General features: G+C 39.3%; 2 long non-coding RNA genes across 2 annotated transcripts; one reads left to right on the top strand and one right to left on the bottom strand.

Moving 5' to 3' along the window:
- Positions 1 to 3,648: 3,648 nt before the first annotated feature.
- Positions 3,649 to 9,083, bottom strand: LOC136281708 (uncharacterized). Its single transcript, XR_010717912.1, has 4 exons — positions 8,854 to 9,083; positions 7,709 to 8,135; positions 6,257 to 6,447; positions 3,649 to 4,506 (listed from the first exon to the last, which is right to left on the bottom strand). It is a non-coding gene; the product is annotated as an uncharacterized lncRNA (long non-coding RNA).
- On the top strand, positions 6,428 to 7,773 carry LOC136281709 (uncharacterized). The gene is made up of 3 exons (XR_010717913.1): positions 6,428 to 6,680; positions 6,880 to 7,273; positions 7,594 to 7,773. It is a non-coding gene; the product is annotated as an uncharacterized lncRNA (long non-coding RNA).
- Positions 9,084 to 10,658: the final 1,575 nt, after the last annotated feature.

Below are 10,658 nucleotides of genomic sequence, written 5' to 3'. Positions count from 1 at the left end.
AGTCAGCCCTCGGAGCATACATACCTAACTAACCATTCAATTGGGTGGGATAATTCTAAAATTATCACCACTAATCGGCGTTACCATCAGCGCCTTTGTTTGGAGGCTTGGCATATTAACTCCGCCGACGCTCTTTTAAATCGTGACGATGGCGGTTTGCTTCCTGACGCCTATTTACACCTCGTCAGGAAAAAGGCCGCTAATTAGTGATCGTATAAAAGGACCTCTTGTTGCAGCGTTTAGATCACCCCTGATGAAGGCACTAGACAGGAGTGTCGAAACGTTGGGTCTCTGAATTGTAACTTCTTCGGTTACATTCATTAAATCTGCAAACCAGAGTAGCATCAAACTATGTCTGATTGTCCACCTGGTTGCCGTGCGAACTTAAATATATTCTGTAAACGTGCCCAAAAATATGGTTATTTATTGAATTTCACACCCATTAAAGATATTGTTCGTGTCAGAGATAAATTGTTATGGAAACAGATCACGAAAGAGTGCGATCATTGTCTACGTGACCTATACTTCCCATGCAGAGGGGAAGGTTGCTCCGTTCTTGCGGCCATAACTACATTTTACCTCGTATTCGTATGGATCGTTTTAAGCGAATTTTTATTAACAGATGTCTTTTTAGTTTTATTTAGATTACAACTAGTTTCTCTTTCGTGATGAATATTTGTAGACCTTGCACGCTTGTTTGCAGGCATATGTTGTTGTGTAATTAATAAAGGCTACATACATATATAAGGGTTAGTTTTAAGGTGTCATTTCCCTGCTTGTATGTTTCTGAGGTTTGTCAAAGCTGGTTGAGATTGTGTTACAAAAGTTAATAATTTCATGCTAGCGCACTATTTTTTTTTCGTTTTCAAGTACACTGTCTCTCCCGCAGAAAATAACTCTAGATATACGTTTCTCAAAATTTATTTTAGGTACCCTCTATCCTTTAAGCATATTTGAAACTCTGTACGTTTTTTCATTAACGTTGAGCGTGAGGAATTTGGTCTTAGACGAGTAAGGCTTCTCCTTTCGCGAATCCCGTATTTACACCGTTAAGTGTGTGACATGAAAAATAGTTCGTGTATTAGAAGGTCGCTGTCTCTTTGTAATGCGTTTGCACGTCAAGGGTCGATTCCCCGTTCAATAACCCGCGAATTTATATTATTCACATAGCCATCGGCTGTGAGTGTAACTGCTGCCCAATGTATAGATTCTTAGGCAAGGCTGCAGTTTCGATTCTTTCTGAATCTCTCCAGTAGCCTCCTAAGAACGAATTTGACTAATTTGTTAGTTACTGGCGTACAATCTTACATATAAACACTATAGACTGAAAGAAATTACGTCATTAGTTACGGGCGTAAAATCTTATATCCTGTCAGCAGAGATGTTCTCTCGACGCAGGACTTAATGACGATGATGCAACGCAATCAGAGAGCGCACACCGCCTGGTTATTAATGAAGGTTCGTCATGATGGAGACAGTGCGGTTTGGCAAAGTTGATTTTGCCGTGTTTGGAATTATGTTACTTCAGTCGACCGCCATTGGAATATACCATGCTTTAGCCGGAGGAGAGCAGAGAACAACGAAGGAATTTCTCTTCGCGAACCGCGGCATGATGGCGATACCTGTAGCGCTGTCTTTGATCGCATCATTCATGTCAGCTATCACAATTCTTGGTGTACCTGCAGAAATTTACATCTATAGTACACAATACTGGCTTCTCTTTCCATCTGTGGCGCTGTTTTTCGTTCCCGTTTTTCGCGCTGAATATATCTCTTCCTCTTATAAGGTAAGTGATCATAAGTGAAAACAACTGCCGATTATCAACAAGAATATTGTGAGGGCGCCTTTTAAGTCATTGTGTTCTAATTGTTTCTTTTTCTTTTAATAGTCTTTTGGTTAGCGCCGTGGTTACCGGTTACCTCGCCACCAGGGAGACTCGCCACCAGCGAACTCGCCACCAAGGAACGATCTCGCCACCAACGTACTCGCCACCAAGCGAAGTCTTCTCGCCACCAACCACCAATAAAGAGATAAACTAGAATAAAGTAGTCGAGGAGGGTAGGATGTTCGAACGAGCACAATTCAAATCGGCCGATACGTTTGTGCGCTTGTCTGTATTTAAATTATGACCTTTAGCGACGTGTTAGATGTGTTCCGTTCCTAACTCATTGACATCGAAACGTATCGTGTTTGTCTTTTGCACGTAAGCGAGGAGAAATTGCAAAACTCGATGCGAGGAATAAAAACTTACTTGAGAGGAAATGAAACTTCATGGGAAGAAATAAGTGATGAAATGAAACTCGATAGCAGTTGTATTAAAACTAGATGCGAGAAATTGTCAAGTCGGTGCGAGAAATTGTAAGCGTCGATGGACTGAAGCTTTCCTAAGGCAACTACAGTTGTTTCCCAAGGAGAGTTAACAGTTCGAACCAATCGATTCCTGAGTTTGTTTGCTTATTTGTATGAAAATTTCGACGTCTGTGATGTTATAAGTTCGAACGAATCGACTCACGAGTTTGTTTACTTATCTGTATGCAAAATTCGACGTCTGTGATGTTGTCAAGGGAACTTATTCAATATTCGGTCGAATTATATTACCCAGTTTCCCCGCGGCAAAATAACAACTCCGCTTTTCTTCAGTTTTGAACGTGCTATCGACAACATACGTTTATAAAGTTTGAGTACAGACAAGCGAACAAACTTATCGGTTTCGAACGTGCTTTCGACAACATACGTTTATAAAGTTTGAGTACAGACAAGCGAACAAACTTATCGGTTTCGAACGTGCTTTCGACAACATACGTTTATAAAGTTTGAGTACAGACAAGCGAACAAACTTATCGGTTTCGAACGTGCTTTCGACAACATACGTTTATAAAGTTTGAGTACAGACAAGCGAACAAACTTATCGGTTTCGAACGTGCTTTCGACAACATACGTTTATAAAGTTTGAATACAGACAAGCGAACAAACTTATCGGTTTCGAACGTGCTTTCGACAACATACGTTTATAAAGTTTGAATACAGACAAGCGAACAAACTTATCGGTTTCGAACGTGCTTTCGACAACATACGTTTATAAAGTTTGAATACAGACAAGCGAACAAACTTATCGGTTTCGAACGTGCTTTCGACAACATACGTTTATAAAGTTTGAGTACAGACAAGCGAACAAACTTATCAGCCGAACATCCTACTCTCCTCGACTAATCTCTTTATTGGTGGTTGGTGGCGAGAAGACTTCGCTTGGTGGCGAGTACGTTGGTGGCGAGATCGTTCCTTGGTGGCAAGTTCGCTGGTGGCGAGTCTACTTGGTGGCGAGGTAACTGGATACCAGCGCCGTCTTTGATCGCATCGTTCATGTCAGCTATTACAATTCTTGGTGTACCCGCAGAAATTTACATCTATAATACACAGAACTGGCTTATCATTGCCTCCTACGTGATTCTCTTTCCATCTGTGGCGCTGCTTTTCGTTCCCGTGTTCCGCGCTGTAGATATCTCGAGTTTTTACAAGGTAAGCTAATCATATGTCAGAACTGATAAAATGAATAAACTCGTGTTGTTTTGTTTATATCAACAAGATTATTGTGAAAGCGCCTTTTAAGTCATTGTGTTCTAATTTTTACTTTTTCTTTTATTAGTCTTGGTTAAAAAAAAAACGTTTGACAGTGTTTAAACAAGTTTATAGTTCATAGTTTCCACAGATGCATAGAGGACTCTGCAAGGAAAAACCAGGGAGAAAGGCATGGAAATTATCAAGGAAATGCATACAATAGCTGTGAACTAGTTAACAGCAGTCAGTCTCATGCTCGGGTTCAACTAATACCCCATTCACACCAGCAAAACATGTTTTGTTAAACTGGTTTTCATTGAATGAAAATTATAAACAGAGAACTGAAAAACTTGATTTTCCATTGGATTCAAGTACTTGCTAACTTGCATTTCCAATGTGCTACATTCAAGTCAAAAATATTCGGTTAAATAGTTTCTATGAAGAAAAAAAAAAAAAAACTGTGTTTAACAAAACAACTTTTAAACATGTTTAAGCTTTGGTGTGAATGGGGCATAAGAGACTCTTCAGCGTTTCGTACACAACTTTGTTACATGTGTTCAGGTATAAATTAAGCGGACCGTAGATTGTAGGACAGATGTTTGTCTAGACTTTCATTACGGTGGAAATAGTGCAGTTTGGCAGAGTTGATTTTGCCGTGTTTGGAATTATGTTATTCCTGTCGACCGCTATTGGGATATACCATGCCTTAACCGAAGGAAAGCTGCGAACAACGAAGGAATTTCTCTTCGCGAACCGCGGGTTGATGGCGATACCTGTTACGTCGTCTTTGATCGCATCGTTCATGTGAGCTATCACAATTCTTGGTGTACCTGCATAAATTTATATTTATGGTACACAGTACTGGCTTATCATTGCCTCCTATGTGATTCTCTTTCTATCTGTGGCGCTGGTTTTCGTTCCCGTGTTCCGCGCTGTAGATATCTTGAGTTCCTACGAGGTAAGCTAATCATATGTCAGAACTGATAAAATGAATAAACTCGTGTTGTTTTGTTTATATCAACAAGAATATTGTGAAGGCGCCTTTTAAGTCATTGTGTTCTAATTTTTACTTTTTCTTTTATTAGTATTGGGTAAAAAAAAGTTTGACAGTGTATTAACAAGTTTATAATTCATAGTTTCCTTTGATGCAAAGAGGACTCTGCGAGGAAAAAAAAGGGGAGAAAGGCATGGAAATTATCAAGGGAATGCATGTAATGGCTGTGAACTAGTTAACGGCAGTCAGTCTCATGCTCGGGTTCAACTGAGAGACTCTTCAGCGTTTCGTACACAACGTTTCTATATGTGTTCAGGTATTAATTAAGCGGACCGTAAATTGTAGGACAGAGGTTTGTCAAGATTTGCATTTTGGTGGAGATAGTGCAGTTTGGCAAAGTTGACTTTGCCGTGTTTGGAATTATGTTATTCCTTTGGACCGCTATTGGGATATACCATGCCTTAACCGGAGGAAAGCAGCGAACAACGAAGGAATTTCTCTTTGCGAACCGTTTTTCCCCCTATTCGATGTATGACTTATCTTAAAAGGGTCCGGTTCAGACGCCGTACATCTGCCGCGCCGTGGTAGAACACGTCTGATCGTCTAATCTAGGGTAGATGGGAGTTGACGGGGTAGAACATGGCTAACTTAGCTGGGTATAGGTGTATAGGTGGGTTAACGTGGTTGAACATAGCTAACTTAGGGTATATGTGGGTTAATGGGGTAGAATATGGCTAACTTAGGGTAGATGGAGACTAAGCTAAGGTAGATTGGGGTTAATTGGTTAGAGGATGGATTACTTGAGGTAGATAGGGTTAACTGGGTAGAACGTGGCTTACTTTAGGGTAGATGTGGGTTAACGTGGTAGAACATGGTTAACTTAGGGTAGAAGTGGGTTAACGTGGTAGAACTAGCGCCGTGCTTCTGCCAAGCCGAATCGAATTCAACGATAGGCCGACCCAAATTAGTTAACGGGTAGTTTAGTGTAATTTTTTACTAACTACTCGCTGATGTAGAAATCCACGTGGTGTGTGATTCAATTCATTGATTATTCGTAATCCATATGTTGCAGTCTGGCAAAGTTGATTTTGCCGTGTTTGGAATCATGTTATTCCTGTCGACCGCTATTGGAATATACCATGCCTTTTAAGTCATGGTATATTCCAATAGCATTCGATTGAAGAATTTCTTCGCGATCAGGTGTCCAAAACACCGCCATCCTACTTTGAAATTTACGGCTTACATATCAGCGGAAGAAATAAACTTTCAAAAAGAGGCTATTTCACCAATTCGTTTGATTTGCATGGTGAGTATCCTGTCAGTAGAACCTCGCTAACTCGAACCTGGCGAACTCCAAACCCCCGTTTACTCGAACCAGACCCAATTTCCCCTGGATTTAACCCCATTTTTTCCAGTCGTTTGCTAACAGCAACTCCTAAAAGACGGAAGGGCGGAAAATTACCCCAAAGCCTAAAAGACGGAATTATGAGCAGGCCAAAGGATCAAGAGAGCCAAAAGAAAATCAAATGTACCCACCCTAATTTACCCTTATGAGAATAACTTCCGCGGATATTAAGTCAATACCCAAAAAATTATCTTTTCTAGTAGTAATGTGTAACATCATGCTGAGGATGTTCGGTTTGATTCTCATTCATTGTCTGACAATCAATACCCGATAAATCAATCGAGGCGTTGTACGATTTTCACCTTTAGTTGATGACTGCATATTCTAAGTTAGGATTTGGGATCATCTTCCGCCGTTCCTCGTTTTATGATTTGGGGTCCTTTTCGGCCATTCTGCTATTCCGCCGTTCCACCATTCCAGCTTTTAGGGTCTATACGGGTGGCCTTGTCTTTGATCGCATCATTCATATCAGCTATCAAAATTCTTGGTGTACCTGCAGACGTGAAAGAATTGAAAAGGGTGCATTTGAATATGCATTTTGAGGTCTATGCTTCAAATGCCAAGTAGCTAGCTCCCCTTGGGTCGAGCCAGGCAAATGAAGTACTCAATAACACTATAGGAAGCAAAGCTCCAAAGATCAGGCACCACGGATCTAGTGAAAGCAACGACTTCCGTGTTGCATGTGCTGTTGGCCAAAAGAACTTAGGCCATTCTTATGTTTCTCAGGTGAGCAGATAAAATATTATGAGCATTTTGTACACTTCCCAATTTGTGAGATCTATTGAACATTACACATTATCCAATGTGTCCAATGTTATACTACCAGTACCTATTGCATATCATTAGTCACAAAAAAAAAAAATTAAAAAACACTATGCCATAACTTAGAATATTGTTTTTGCTAAGACAGGTGAATTTCTTTTAGGCTTTTATGAAGAAACAACTATCTCCAGGTTTCAATTCTTTAAAGTTTGCAAAGAAAATGGACAAGAGAATTCTAAGTTTGAAAGAGAAACAGAAAACAAGAGAGTACAAGAAAAAAAGAATTGAGAAGAAAGAGAAGCGGTTGAAAAAGACAAAACAGCTTGAGAACAGAGAAGGACAACAGTATAGTTCTGGAATGGGCTTCAATGGACACGATGCCGCTCAGGAAATTCCAGCACCACTTGCAGCCTCAAAGATTGAGAAAGTATCATTAACCAAAGACTAACATCCAATCATATTTGATTTGGAAACATCTGGAAGGGGTAATTAGCTTTGCAGGGTGGAGTTCAGCAAAAAAGTAACAAAGTGAATATAGCCATGTTTTTCTTAGCAAGGTATTTCTGAATTGCACATTAGAGAATAATTATATTTAATCATGGAATTGTTTTTCTATTTTGCTAGATTGCTGAAGACTCATCCTGCTAATTTGCATCACATAGATTCCTCTGTTTAATCATGCCTTGTTCTTAAAGAAAATAGGTGAGATGCAAATTAGCAGGACGGGTATTCAGTAATCGCTCCTTCTATTTTTATTTTAAATATAACCTGCATAGGTGCACTAAGATTTTTCATTACATTTTTCCTTGTAATATCTTTGTTAAGTAATAATTGGATTACAATATCTTAAAAATTTGTTTATCTTTGTTGACATCAGGTAATGATGCTGAAATCCTACAAATTACAGCAACAGATGGTAAAGATGAGTTCTCTATTTATGTCAAGCCTTGTCATGTAATATCACCAGAAGCATCTACTGTGAACAAACTCACCTTCCAAAGAGGAATGCTGTTATATGATGGGAAGCCAATCACTGATGCCGTTACAATTGATGTGGCCCTGAAGAACTTCATTGAGTGGCTCAAATCAAGAATGCCTTGCATTTTAGTCACACACAATTGCAAATCCTTTGATGCCAGGTTCTTGGTACAAGCAGCAGAGAAAAATGGAGTCATGGATGACTTGGCTAAAACTGTTTATGGCTTTACAGACTCGCTTCCAGCATTCAGGGAATTGCTTCCTGAAAGGAAATCCCATAGCCAGGAAAACCTTGTACAAGATCTTCTGTGTAAATCTTATGCTCACAATGCTCTTGCAGATGTGCAAACACTCTACCAGCTTGTGAACAAGCTTCTAAATGTCAAACTGCTACAATAGCACAGCTTCAAAGTTTCATGGGTGGCATCCTATCAGAAGCTCCTAAAAGAAAAGAAACTTCTGGTTAATACCCTGCAGCCATTAGTTAGAGAGAAGTACATTTCAGCCTCAATGGCCATTAAGTGTGCAAGCTCGGGTTTGGGTCTCCATCACTTACAAGTGGTGTACAAAGAAGGAGGGGTGAAGCAAATTCTGATGGAGAGGTTTGACAACAAACCCAGAGTCTCCTCAAACAAGCAGGTGCTGGTGCAAATATGTCAGTACTTTATAGATAATGCAAATTAAGATTGCAATTTGTTCAATTAATGTTTTGTAAAACTTATATTTACTCTTTTGGTTTGGTTGCAAACATGAATACAAACAGTAATTTTGAAAGGGTCTATATTAATATTATATTTAATTCGATTCTGTGGAACCAACGACCAAGAGGATTAACTTAATTTAGTGACATGTTGAAGCATGAAAGTCAAACAAAATGTAAAAAGTTTGAAAATCATTTTTGCATGGAAAATATAGTAGTCACAATGAGGACCACTGAGACATTGAAGTGTGGTTCTAAAGTATAAAAAGCAAATTCTAAAGTTCAATTTGTATTTTTCAGAGTATACTGAAAAATCTTACAGTCTATAGACTGTGTTAGTCACATATTACGCCGTTATCTAACTACCGTTAGCTCACTGGAATTAACAAAACGCCAGCGCTACAAAATTGTTTCAACTAAAGGTTCATAACTTCAAAATCTCATCAAATCTTGACTTACCTCATTCTTTGTTATTTTTGCACTCTTCTCAAGTATAAATTTCAGTGTTGGCAACATCAAACACATAAAAACAACCGAAAACAAGCTTGATATCGAGAGCAACCTTCGAACACAATGGGCGCCATTTTGTGTCTCGTCCCAGTCCCCACCGCGCAAATTCTCCATCCTGACTGCGATCTGAAAACCATGTCCACCTTTCACGGCAGTTTGTGAGGAAACAAGCATGGTGACACCCGATTTTTTTTTCAGTTATTTGCTAAGAACAGTCTAATAAAGAACATATTTGAAAAAGGAAAAAAGTTTGAAAATAGAACATGATTTTTTTTGGAAAATAGTTCTGTACTTGGGGCTGTGACTAAAAGTAGGACTGGGACGTTGGACTGGGACGTTGGACTGGGACGTTGGACTGGGACGTTGGACTGGGACGTTGGACTGGGACGTTGGACTGGGACGTTGGACGTGGGACTCGGGGACGTGGGACGCGAGGACTCGGGGACGCGCGGCGACTCGGGGACGTGATAAACAAACAACACCTGACATTTGCGCTGAATTTGTAGAGTATAATTTTCTGTGGTCTCGAGAAAGCTATTTTACCCGATTTACTACTTTTATTATTTATTATTTTTACCCGAGCTTGTCAGTAGTAGCCGATGATTTCCAGCGTCCATGGTTCGGCCGGACATGTTTGTTTGCTTATTTGACCGTGAGAACTCTGGGTACAGAATAGTTTAGTCTCATGTGGCTCACAGATAAAGATATACAAAAACAGATAAACATTTTTTTAGTATGTTTGAGCTATTTACTAGGTTATCAATGCGCCAATAAGCCTAACAGTAGCGTTTGAAATTTAGACGGTAACTTCGTCTCTTAAAAAGTAAATTATGAGAAAGATTCTCCTTGCAGCGTTGAGTCCGTTGAGAGAAGTTCAATGTTTTTTACTTACGTAATATGAAAAATTTGTCAACACTGAAACGTCAAATGATTCGTGAAATAACGAACGGGAATTTCAGGAATTGTATACACCCTACGTTTATGGGGAATTCTGAAGTAAATGGATGTAAATGACCTTCCCGATTTTGTTTCCTCAGTATGCGAAAAGTTCGATAGATTCCTCCAGTGCCTGTACATGGCAGACTGAAATTTTTCCACCAGCTCTGCAAGATTATATAGAAAATGCAATAATAATGTATTTGACCACTCTGTGAGTTATATAGAAATATTTTCAACAATTAACTTGAGTTTACTCTTGAAATATGAGCACAGTGCAGAGCCTTTATCAGTATTAGGTTAATACTTGATGATGTTGTCCTGGAGATGTTTAACCTTACAAGTGCAATCATAGCATAACTCTGACTATTAGCAATATGGTGGATTAGTTACCTTTCTTAGATTATGTCCAAGTAAGTTACCGTGATTAATGATGAGAAATTTGATTATCAGCCTGTGCACCAATTTCTTGACTCTCTCTGTTGAGCAATTGAATTGTGGTAGAGCAGTAAGTTTTGCAGCATACATTTAACTGCTGTAGCTTGTTAATCACATTTACCATCTGTCGAATCTGCTTGGCACTCCTACTGAATTTTGCGTGGCACTCCATTTCCATTTTGCATGAGTGTTTTTTGTTAAGTTATAGATCTTCTCATGGAAACAAGGTGATCAATTGCTTTATTGTTTATTATGTAAATGGGTGAAGTATGTAAACCCAGAATATCCAGCAGGAAATGAAAGCCTTTGAATATAACTATCTAAAGTAAAGTGGTCCTCGAGGCAAATGTTTTGTCGGCATTTCTCCAACAACTTGTGCA

This window comes from Pocillopora verrucosa, chromosome 6 (assembly GCF_036669915.1).
Source record: "Pocillopora verrucosa isolate sample1 chromosome 6, ASM3666991v2, whole genome shotgun sequence".
Taxonomy (NCBI): Eukaryota; Metazoa; Cnidaria; class Anthozoa; order Scleractinia; family Pocilloporidae; genus Pocillopora; species Pocillopora verrucosa.
The sequence above is the reverse complement of the archived record's forward strand: the minus strand, read 5'-3'. Positions and strand labels throughout refer to the sequence as shown.